Raw genomic sequence first — 12,193 nt, 5'->3', positions numbered from 1 at the left:
GAAGTAGAGACGGCAGGGGGCGGGTCCTCCAGAGCAGAGTCCCCTCCCTCCTGAGGGCCCCTCGCTCAGGAACCCCCCAAGTCTGACTCCACCAGGGAAGCAGGGCTGCGTCCAGAACATTGAATGGTGAGTGACACCTGTCATAACTCAGTCAAGGAAGGAGAGGGAAGGGGCAGAAACCAAGGGAAGCATTTGACCCCCATGTCTGGAAACCTGAACATTGACCTGGACTGGAACAATGGCTTTTCGGGAACCGGAGCTTAAGAAAAACTGTGCATGGACTACTGCATTTAACGGCGTGACATCCTCCAAGGTTAAGCCAGAAGTTGACTTCAGCCTGAAAGAAGGCGTCTCCTGACACCAGCTTTTTCTTGGCAAAGAGAACGTTTCTGGTTTGTTTCCCCTCACCCAAGAGAGGCTGTGGTCAATGGCAGAAATGCGTTGACTTGGCATGTCCCCATTTCTGTGCCTTGCTTGTTGTTGTGTGTTTGGGGGAGGGAGACTGTACGCAGAGACCCTCCTAACCCCTGGATTCAGCAAGGATGGCTTTCCTGAGGAGCCAATCGCCTGGGAGATGGGCCATTCAGGGGAAGCAAGGAAGTGGACCTGTGTGATTCGGGAAATGGGTGCCCCACTCCCTCAACGGGCCGGTAGAGGACCGTGATCTGAGGGAGAGGAGAAGAAGCAAGCTGAAGGGAGAGACTTAGAGCAATGCTTCATTTCTGTTTGAATCCAAGGCTGCAGCTATGGGAGAAACCAGACCTTTGGGGGGGGGGAGAGTGAATGCTGTGAACCTCTACATTGTAGACTTGCATATATTTGTAAAGAAACCATGTATCTTAAAGACACCCCAGTCTCCTCTGTGCCTCATTCCAAAAGTCAACAGCAAGCCAGGCATCGTGCTCCTGTACTCTTGGAATCTCACACCACTCGGACATTGAGGTGGCCTGCAGCAACATACTAATAATAATGATGATGATGATTTTTTATTTATACCCCGCCCTCCCCAGACAAGGCCGGGCTCAGGGCGGCTTACAAGAAATAATAAGCTGAATGAATACAACTTAAAAACAAAATTAAAATACAACATTAAAATATTAAAACATTAAAATATTAAAATGTAGCCTCATCGCAGGAGGAGAAAGAAAAGAAAAAAGAAAGAGAGGGAGGGAATCCAATTGGCTCCAAGCCAAAGGCCAGGCGGAACAACTCTGTCTTACAGGCCCTGCGGAAAGAAATCAGATCCTGCAGGGCCCTGGTCTCATGAGGCAGAGCGTTCCACCAGGCCGGGGCCAGAGCTGAAAAGGCCCTGGCTCTGGTTGAAGCCAATCTAACTTCCTTAGGGCCCGGGACCACTAGGGTGTTGCTATTTATGGACCTTGAGGCTCTCCGTGGGGCAGACCGGGAGAGGCGGTCCCGTAGGTACGAGGGTCCGAGGCCGTGAAGGGCTTGAAAGGTCAAAAGCAGCACCTTGAACCTGACCCTGTACTCCAATGGTGCCCCTTGGATCAGGCTGCGACCCGCCAGTAGATGACCAGCGGGGGAGATGCCGGTTTCTTTTTGGGAGTAACAGCTCTGCCAAAGGCTTCCACAAAGATCTGAATACCTGCGAAACTCCATTACCCTGTGGAACTCCCTGCCTCTTGACATCAGGCAAGTGTCTTCACTTTTGGACGCCTGCTGCAAACATTTCTGTTTATTTTTAATTTTAACAGAATAAAACTTTATTTAGATTCGACAATAACAAAGAAAAAGAAACCCACAGTAGTTGCTACATCCAATCATTACAATGATCCAGTGTTAACATTTTATAAATACTAATAAAGAAATTACATGACATCACTTTTAACTTACTGAGGTTTTCATAAGACACTTCATCTCTTTTTCTTTTTCTTAACATATCTGTCAGGGGCTCAGGAGCAGAGGCACAGGGGAGAGAGGAAATGGAGAGCGAAGGGGAAGAATCTGAGGGCAGCGGAGGGGAGAATGACAGTGACCTGAGAGATTCCATGAGCCTCTCCAGCGAATCAGAAGATTCCCAGAAAGGGGCGCCGATGACCAGGGCAAGGGGGGTCCCAGGGGGGACACACCAGAAGCAGGGGGCCAGCGGGGACTCCCAAAGCAGCAGCGGGAGATCAGGACCAGCTTCCCCACCAGAGCGTAGTGGGGGGGAAGAGTCCCATGTGTCAGGGCCAGCGTCTCCTCCAGCAGGGAGGGAAGAGGAGTCAGGGCTGACCACGCCTCTATCGGAGAGTGGGGGAACGGAGGGGAGGTCAGATCCAGCTAGCCTCCCCGAAGGGGTAAGCAGTGACAGGAGCAGTGTAATGGTCAGGAGGAAGGTGGCCGGCTGGGCGCGCGCACCAAGTTCAAATGTACAGGCGCGCGGGACAGCAGAAAACCCGGATTGGGAACCAGGTCCTAAAGCCCGCCGGAGGCAGGGGGAAGACTCAGGGGACTCAGCGTCAGAAGAGTCTAGGAAGGGGAAGACCCCAGCGGACAGGCGGACCCAGAGGAGGAAAGAGCAAAGGAAGAGGTGGAGCAAGGCTAGAGTCTTAAACTGGTGTCTGGGGGGAGGAGACTCAGACGGAGCTTCGGCGGTCTAGAGTTTGAGACGTAGAGCTGCGCGCCGCGGCTGTGAAAGCGGAACTGAGCTTCAATAAAGACTGTATTATATAACAACGAACTGGCGTTGGTCCTTTGTGAGCTGGGACCTGGGGCAGCTCTGACAATATCAAAAAGAGAAAGACCAAGAAAGGAAACACAAAAGGAAAAAGAGAAAAAGAGGGGGAAGGGGGGGGTAAAAGGAAGGGGAAAGAAGAGGAGGAAGAAAACAAAGCAAAAGAAACATATGTGACTTCTGATTAGACTCATTGTATTATTATTTCTACAGTTTTTTCACACACAGTTCCAAATTATTGTATTTTTTTCTTTGTTTTCATCAGATATCAAAAAACATTATATTTATTGTTTTCCAAGGATCATTCTATTTCTGCCAGGATATGGTTGTTATTGCAATACTTTTCCAAATACTCTTTAAAGATTTTCCATTCTTTCTGTACTTTCTGTTTTGGATGCCCTCTAATTCTCCCTGTCATCATGGCCATCTGTAGATCTTCTATCATTTGGACCTGCCACTCATTTATCGTAGGTGTTTCGTTACTTTTCCAGTTTTTTGCAATTAAGATCCTGGCTGCTACTGTTGTATACATAAAAAGTGGTCTCTTTTCTTTTTTGATTTCTGGTGACATTATTCCCAGGAGAAAGGTATCAGGTTTTTTCTTAAATGAAAACTGAAATAATTTTTTAAAATTCATTGTAGATGTTATTTCAAAATTATTTAATGGTTGTGCATTCCCACCACATGTGCATATGTCACCCTATACCATCTTTACACCTCCAGCGAGTTGGTGATCTGATTTCATACATCTTTGCTAGTTTTGCTGGAGTGTGGTGCCATCTGTATAGCACTTTCATAATATTGTCTCTCAGATTATAGCACGCTGTGAATTTGATGTCCTCACTCCACAATTTCTCCCATTGATCCCTATAGATGTTATATCCTAGGTCTTGTGCCCATTTCACCATTGAACTTTTCACCAATTCTTCTTTCACCTCCCATTCTAGTAGCAGGTTGTACATTCTTGAGATGTATTTTCCTTTATACTGCATTAGTTCTTTTTCAGATCTTTGCAAGACCCTCCTTTTTATCTAAATTCAATCTTTCATTTATCTGAAAATACTGTACCCAGTCTGTCAGGTGTCTTCTAATTTCTTCAAATTCTTTTAATTTGATGTTATCATTAGTTTCTTCTATTAGAACTCTATATGTGGCCCAGTCTCCTTGCATATTTTTCTTTTTAACAGCCAGGGCATCTGTCGGTGAGGTCCATAAGGGAATTTCTGGTTCCAATATTCCTTGATGTTTTAACCAAATCTTGTATAAGAATGTTCTATAGTATGATTTAAAAATCCCTTATGGAGCCTCACTTTTTGATAAATTAAATACGTGTGCCACCTGTTTCGGTTGTCAAAACCTGTTAGGTCAAGCACGTCCGTGTCTCTTAGAGGGATCCAATCTTTTATCCATATTAGTCCGGCCGCTGCATGATACAATTCTAATTCTGGTAGGGCGAAACCTCCCCTCTCCCTTTGATCTAGAAGTATTGGGTGTTTGATTCTAGGTTTTCTTCCATTCCATACAACTCTCACTATGTCTTTTCTCCAACTTTTAAAGCATTTCATTCCTCCCAGTATTGGGATGGTTTGGAACAGAAAGATCATTTTTGGTAAACTGTTCATTTTAACTATTGAAATCCTACCCCATAGGGAGAGGTGAAGTTTATTCCAAATTTCCATATTTTTAAACATCTCATTCCACGTTTTTGTGTAATTGTCCTGGTACAAATTAATACATTTTGTCGATATCCAAATTCCCAAATATTTTATTTTATTTTTAATCTCCAAACCCATAATTTTTTGTAAATCCTTCATCTCCTCAGATCTTATATTTTTTACTAATAAATTAGGTTTTTTTGAAATTTATTTTAAATCCTGCCAATCTTCCAAATGTATTGATTGATTCTATAGCTGCTGGAATACTTTGTTGGGGGTTCTCAGTTGTTATTATCAGGTTGTCTGCGAATGCTCTGATTTTATATGATTTTACTCCTATCAACTCCCTTTATTTCTTCAATTTTCCTAAGAGTTTGTAATAATGTTTCCAACACCAATATGAATAAAAGAGGTGAAAAGGGACATCCTTGCCTTGGTCCCTTTGTTATTTCAACATTTTCTGTAATATTACCGTTTATAATTGGGCTTGCCTTCTGTCGGTAGTAGATCGCTTCTATTGCCCTTTCAGATTTTTCTCCTAATTTCATTAAATTTGTTTTTTCATGAAGCACCAGAAGATGTTGTCGAATGCTTTTTCTGCATCAATTAACATTAATGCTACCTGGAGTCGAGCCATTTCCTATAGCTCCCACCTATAGCTCCCACCTACTAGCATCGGATGCTCGAATTAGAGGTGGTTTTTCCAATCTGATCCTAAGAGATATTCATAATTCCCCTTGGAAAACTACAATTAACCTCAAACTCCGCTCTCTTCTCAATCTGAATTGCAAAACTGTTCTTAACTGTTCTTAACTTAGAGTGTATCAGTCCGGCGGCCCTACCTCCAATTAAAAAGAAGCTACAGCAACTTGACTTCTAGCCCTAGCTATTCCACCCCCTGAAGGGATCCCTCTATACTGCTTCACAATTTCTTCGGAGGCCAAGCGAAGGGCCTTTACCTGTGCCCGTCTCAACTGTTTTCCTACAGCAGTTCTGTCGGGTCGTTATTCCAGAGTTCCCATCGCAAATAGAACATGCACCTGTAATGACACGGCTCTGGAGACTATGGAACATGTAATGCTCTTCTGTCCCAACTGGACAGATGAAAGATCTTGGTTTTTAATTCCTCTCATGAACAAGCTTCATCTCCCAATCCAGCCCTGGATAGTGTCCCTTTTTTTGCAGGATTCTGATTGTTGGATTACCGAGATGACAGCTAACTTCCTGGATGATTTCTTTTAGAATTCCTTTCAATCTATTTTCTAATATTGTAGCAAAAAGATTATTGTCAGAGCTGCCCGAGGTCCCAGCTCACAAAGGACCAACGCCAGTTCGTTGTTATATAAAACAGTCTTTATTGAAGTTCAGTTTCGCTTTCACAACAGCGGCGCGCAGCTCTACGTCTCAAACTCTAGACCGCCGAAGCTCCGTCTGAATCTCCTTCCCCCCAGACACCAGTTTAAGCCTCTAGCCTTGCTCCACCTCTTCCTTTGCTCTTTCCTCCTCTGGGTCCGCCTGTCTGCTGGGGTCTTGCCCTTCCTAGACTCTTCTGACGCTGAGTCCCCTGAGTCTTCCCCCTGCCTCCGGCGGGCTTTAGGACCTGGTTCCCAATCCGGGTTTTCTGCTGCCCCGCATGCCTGTACATTCGAACTGGGCGCACACGCCCAGCCGGCCACCTTCCTCCTGACCGTTACACTGCTCCTGTCACTGCTTCCCCCTTCGGGGAGGCTAGCTGGACCTGACCTCCCCTCCGTTCCCCCACTCTCCGATGGAGGCGTGGTCAGCCCTGACTCATCTTCTCTCCCCGCTGGAGGAGACGCTGGCCCTGACACATGGCACTCCTCCCCCCCACTATGCTCTGGTGGGGAAGCTGGCCCTGATCTCCCGCTGCTGCTTTGGGAGTCCCCGCTGGCCCCTTGCTTCTGTTGCTTCTCCCCTGGGACCCTCCTTGCCCTGACCATCGGTGCTCCCTTCTGGGAATCTTCTGATTCGCTGGAGAGGCTCATGGAATCTCTCGGGTCACTGTCATTCTCTCCTCCGCTGCCCTCAGATTCTTCCCCTTCGCTCTCCATTTCCTTTCTCCCCTGTGGCTCTGCTCCTGAGCCCCTGACAATTATAATAACTATTTAATAGTGATATCGGTCTATAATTTGCTACTAATTCTAGATCACATCCTTGTTTTGGTAATAACGTCATGTAGGCTTCAGTCCAGGAATCTGGTGTTTTCCCTTTCTTTAAGATGTCATTCATTATTTCTTTCAAAGGTGTTGCCAATATATCTTCTAAGTTTTTATATAACTCCGCTGGTATGTTGTCGGGGTCTGGAGTTTTCCCTGATTTGGTTTTCTTTATTACATTGTTAACTTCCATCATTAATATCAGAGAATTTAAGATCTTTATTTTTTCTTCAGTGGTATTTGGAATTTTGTGTTGTATTAAATACTGCTCTGTATTAAATACTGTTTTGTATCTCTTTCTTATATAATTTTTTGTAATAATTTGCAAAACTCTTAATAATCATTTGTGGGTCTTCTGTTACTTTTTCTCCTATCTTCAATCTACTAATTAATTTTTCATTCCGCCTTTTTTTCAACTGCTAGGCTAGGAGCTTACTTGGCTTATTGGCAAACTCAAAATTGCGTTGTTTCAAAGTTCTTAAGTTCCATTCCGTTTCTTGTTCTATCATAGTTGTATAATCTGATTGTAATAATCTAACTTCTTGTTTTACCTTTTCACTCTTTGCATTCTTGTTAAGTTCTTTTTCTTTTTTATTTAATTCTTCTAATAGTTTTACTTTTTCTTCTTCTCTTTTCTTCCTAGAAATGGAGTTTTGCTGAATAAAATATCCCCTAAACACTGCCTTGTCTGTGTCCCAGACCACATTTCTATCTATACCTTTATCCCAATTGAATTCAAAAAATTCCTTCACCGTTTCACCATTGGAACTGAGAAGATTGGAACAACCATGTGACTTCTTATGAATTCCTAAAGATTAACAATATGTAGCTGCTTCAAAGTATGGGTCCAAGGGTATGTGGCAGAATAGTAATGGGGAACCCCCCTCTCTCTTCCTGTTAGTGTGTATAATATGTGGGCTCCTTGGGGCAGAGTCCTTGGCACAGATGGAGGAGGGAGGTGTCATGAAAACAGAGTTAGGTTCCTTTTTATCTTTATCAGAGCATTTTCAAGAAAGACAAATGACACATAGAATCATAGAATTGGAAGAGACCACAAGGGCCATCGAGTCCAACCCCCTGCCAAGCAGGAAACACCATCAGAGCACTCCTGACATATGGTTGTCAAGCCTCTGCTTAAAGACCTCCAAAGACGGAGACTCCACCACACTCCTTGGCAGCAAATTCCACTGTCAAACAGCTCTTACTGTCAGGAAGTTCTTCCTAATGTTTAGGTGGAATCTTCTTTCTTGTAGTTTGGATCCATTGCTCCGTGTCCGCTTCTCTGGAGCAGCAGAAAACAACCTTTCTCCCTCCTCTATATGACATCCTTTTATATATTTGAACATGGCTATCATATTACCCCTTAACCTCCTCTTCTCCAGGCTAAACATGCCCAGCTCCCTTAGCCGTTCCTCATAAGGCATCGTTTCCAGGCCTTTGACGATTTTGGTTGCCCTCCTCTGGACACGTTCCAGTTTGTCAGTGTCCTTCTTGAACTGTGGTGCCCAGAACTGGACACAGTACTCCAGGTGAGGTGTGACCAGAGCAGAATACAGTGGCACTATTACTTCCCTCCCCTTCATGGATCACTGCCTTGCCGTGGCGAAGGGGCTTGAAGAACTCAGAGAAGCTATGAACTATGCCGAGCAGGGCACACAAGATGAACAGGTCATAGTGGAGAGTTTTGACCAAACGTGATCCACCTGGAGTAGGAACCAGCAAGCCACTCCAGTATCCCTGCCAAGAAAACTCCATGGACAAAGACAACAGGCATATAAAAGTTATGACGCTGGAAGATGAGCCCCTCAGGTCGGAAGGCGTCCAACAGGCTACTGGGGAAGAGCGGAGGGCAAGTACAAGTAGATCCAGAGCTGATGAAGCGGCTGGGCCAAAGCCGAAAGGACGCTCAGTTGCGGATATGCCTGGAAGCGAAAGGAAAGTCCAATGCTGTAAAGAAAAATATTGCATAGGAACCTGGAATGTAAGAACCATGAACCTGGGTAAGTTGGATGTGGTCAAAAATGAGATGGCAAGAATAAATATTGACATCCTGGGCATCAGTGAGCTAAAATGGACGGGAATGGGCGAATTCAGTTCGGATGACCATCACATCTACTACTGTGGGCAAGAAACCCGTAAAAGAAATGGAGTGGCCCTCATAGTCAACAAAAGAGTGGCGAAAGCTGTACTGGGATGCAATCTCAAAAATAATAGAATGATCTCGATACGAATCCAAGGCAGACCTTTTAACATCACAGTAATCCAAGTTTATGCACCAACCACTGGTGCTGAAGAAACTGAAATTGACCAATTCTATGAAGACTTACAAGACCTTATAGAAGTGACACCAAAGAAGGATGTTCTTCTCATTATAGGGGATTGGAATGCTAAAGTAGGGAGTCAAGAGATAAAAGGAACAACTGGCAAGTTCGGCCTTGGAGATCAAAACGAAGCAGGGCAAAGGCTAATAGAGTTCTGTCAAGAGAACAAGCTGGTCATCACAAACACACTTTTCCAACAACACAAGAGATGACTGTACACGTGGATATCACCAGATGGGCAGCATCGAAATCAATTTGATTATATTCTCTGCAGCCAAAGATGGAGAAGCTCTATACAGTCAGCAAAAACAAGACCTGGAGCTGACTGTGGCTCAGATCATCAGCTTCTTATAGCAAAATTCAAGCTTAAACTGAAGAAAGTAGGAAAAACCACTGGGCCGGTAAGATACAATCTAAATCAAATCCCTTATGAATACACAGTGGAAGTGAGGAACAGGTTTAAGGATTTAGATTTGCTGGACAGAGTGCCTGAAGAACTATGGATGGAGGCTCGTAACATTGTACAGGAGGCAGCAACGAAAACCATCCCAATGAAAAGGAAATGCAAGAAAGCAAAGTGGCTGTCCAATGAGGCCTTACAAATAGCGGGGGAGAGAAGGCAAGCAAAATGTGAGGGAGATAGTGAAAGATACAGGAAATTGAATGCAGATTTCCAAAAAATAGCAAGGAGAGACAAGAAGGCCTTCTTAAACGAGCAATGCAAAGAAATAGAGGAAAACAACAGAATGGGAAGAACGAGAGATCTGTTCAAGAAAATTGGAGATATGAAAGGAACATTTCGTTCAAAGATTACCATAATAAAGGACAAAAGTGGTAAGGACCTAACAGAAGCAGAAGACATCAAGAAGAGGTGGCAAGAATACACAGAGGAACTATACCAGAAAGAAATGGATGTCTTGTACACCCCAGGTAGTGTGGTTGCTGACCTTGAGCCAGACATCCTGGAGAGTGAAATCAAATGGGCGTTAGAAAGCATTGCTAATAACAAGGCCAGTGGAAGTGATGGTATTCCAGCTGAACTATTTAAAATTTTAAAAGATGATGCTGTTAAGGTGCTACACTCAATATGCCAGCAAGTTTGGAAAACTCAGCAGTGGCCAGAAGATTGGAGAAGATCAGTCTACATCCCAGTCCCAAAGAAGGGCAGTGCCAAAGAATGCTCCAACTACCGCACAATTGCACTCATTTCACACGCTAGCAAGGTTATGCTTAAAATTCTACAAGGAAGGCTCTAGCAGTATGTGGACCGAGAACTCCCAGAAGTGCAAGCTGGATTTAGAAGAGGCAGACGAACCAGAGACCAAATTGCAAACATGCGCTGGATTATGGAGAAAGCTAGAGAGTTCCAGAAAGAAATCTAATTCTGCTTCATTGACTATGCAAAAGCCTTTGACTGTGTCGACCACAGCAAACTATGGCAAGTTCTTAAAGAAATGGGAGTGCCTGATCACCTCATCTGTCTCTTGAGAAATCTCTATGTGGGACAAGAAGCTAGAACTGGATATGGAACACCTGATTGGTTCAAAATTGGGAAAGGAGTATGGCAAGGCTGCATTTTGTCTCCCTGCTTATTTAATTTACATGCAGAATTCATCATGCGAAAGGCTGGGCTGGATGAATCCCAAGCCGGAATTAAGATTGCCGGAAGAAATATCAACAGCCTCAGATATGCAGATGACACAACCTTGATGGCAGAAAGTGAGGAGGAATTAAAGAGCCTTTTATTGAGGGTGAAAGAGGAGAGCGCAAAATATGGTCTGAAGCTCAACATCAAAAAAAAGAAGATCATGGCCACTGGGCCCATCACCTCCTGGCAAATAGAAGGGGAAGAAATGGAGGCAGTGAGAGATTTTACTTTCTTGGGCTCCATGATCACTGCAGATGGTGACAGCAGTCACGAAATTAAAACACGCCTGCTTCTTGGGAGGAAAGCAAGGACAAACCTAGACAGCATCTTAAAAAGTAGAGACATCACCTTGCCAACAAAGGTCCCTATAGTTAAAGCCATGGTTTTCCCAGTTGTGATGTATGGAAGTGAGAGCTGGACCCTAAAGAAGGCTGATCGCCGAAGAATTGATGCTTTTGAGTTATGGTGCTGGAGGAGACTCTTGAGAGTCCCATGGACTGCAAAAAGAACAATCCGATCCATTCTTAAGGAAATCAGCCCTGAGTGCTCATTGGAAGGACAGATCGTGAAGCTGAGGCTCCAGTACTTTGGCCACCTCATGAGAAGAGAAGACTCCCTGGAAAAGACCCTGATGTTGGGCAAGATGGAGGGAACAAGGAGAAGGGGACAACAGAGGACGAGATGGTGGGACAGTGTCTTCGAAGGTACAAACATGGGTCTGACCAAACTGCGGGAGGCAGTGAAAGACAGAAGTGCCTGGCGTGCTCTGGTCCAGGGGGTCACGAAGAGTTGGACACGACTAAAAGACTAAACAACATTACTTCCCTTGATCTAGATGCTATACTCCTATTGATGCAGCCCAGAATTGCATTGGCTTTTTTAGCTGCCGCGTCACACTGTTAGCTCATGTCAAGTTTGTGGTCAACCAAGACTCCTAGATCCTTTTCACATGTACTGCTCTCAAGCCAGGTGTCACCCATCTTGTATTTGTGCCTCTCATTTTTTTTGCCCAAGTGCAATACTTTACATTTCTCCCTGTTAAAGTTCATCTTGTTTGTTGTGGCCCAGTTCTCTAATCTGTCAAGGTCGTTTTGAAGTGTGATCCTGTCCTCTGGGGTGTTAGCCACCCCTCCCAGTTTGGTGTCATCTGCAAATTTGATCAGGATGCCCTTGAGTCCATCATCCAAGTCGTTGATAAAGATGTTGAATAAGACCGGGCCCAAGACAGAACCCTTTGGCACCCCACTAGTCACTCTTCTCCAGGATGAAGAGGAACCATTGATGAGCACCCTTTGGGTTCGGTCAGTCAGCCAGTTACAAATCCACTGAGTGGTAGCATAGTCAAGTCCGCATTTTACCAGCTTCTTTACAAGAATATCATGGGGCACCTTGTCAAATGCCTTGCTGAAATCAAGGTAGGCTACATCCACTGCGTTCCCTTCATCTACCAGGCTTGTAATTCTGTCAAAAAACGAGAACAGGTTAGTCTGACATGACTTATTTTTCAGAAATCCATGCTGACTATTGGTGATCACAGCATTCCTTTCTAGGTGCGCACAGACTGTTTGCTTAATGATCTGCTCCAGAATCTTCCCTGGTATTGATGTCAGACTGACTGGGCGGTAATTATTTGGGTCCTCTCTTTCCCCCTTTTTGAAAATAGGGACAACATTTGCCCTCCTCCAGTCTGCCGGGACTTCGCCTGTTCTCCAGGA

At 44.6% G+C, this 12,193-nt stretch overlaps 2 protein-coding genes across 3 annotated transcripts in view; both read left to right on the top strand.

Annotated features, from left to right (window-relative positions):
• The window catches only part of LOC114592649 (uncharacterized), a 207,434-nt gene that overhangs the window by 57,897 nt on the left and 137,344 nt on the right, over positions 1 to 12,193 (top strand). The gene's annotated exons all lie outside the window — the stretch shown is intronic.
• Positions 1 to 12,193, top strand: part of LOC144326642 (uncharacterized) — a 132,521-nt gene that overhangs the window by 2,191 nt on the left and 118,137 nt on the right. The window lies entirely within an intron of this gene.

The sequence above is a fragment of the Podarcis muralis genome, chromosome 2 (genome assembly GCF_964188315.1).
Source record: "Podarcis muralis chromosome 2, rPodMur119.hap1.1, whole genome shotgun sequence".
NCBI classification, from domain to species: Eukaryota; Metazoa; Chordata; class Lepidosauria; order Squamata; family Lacertidae; genus Podarcis; species Podarcis muralis.
The sequence above is the reverse complement of the archived record's forward strand: the minus strand, read 5'-3'. Positions and strand labels throughout refer to the sequence as shown.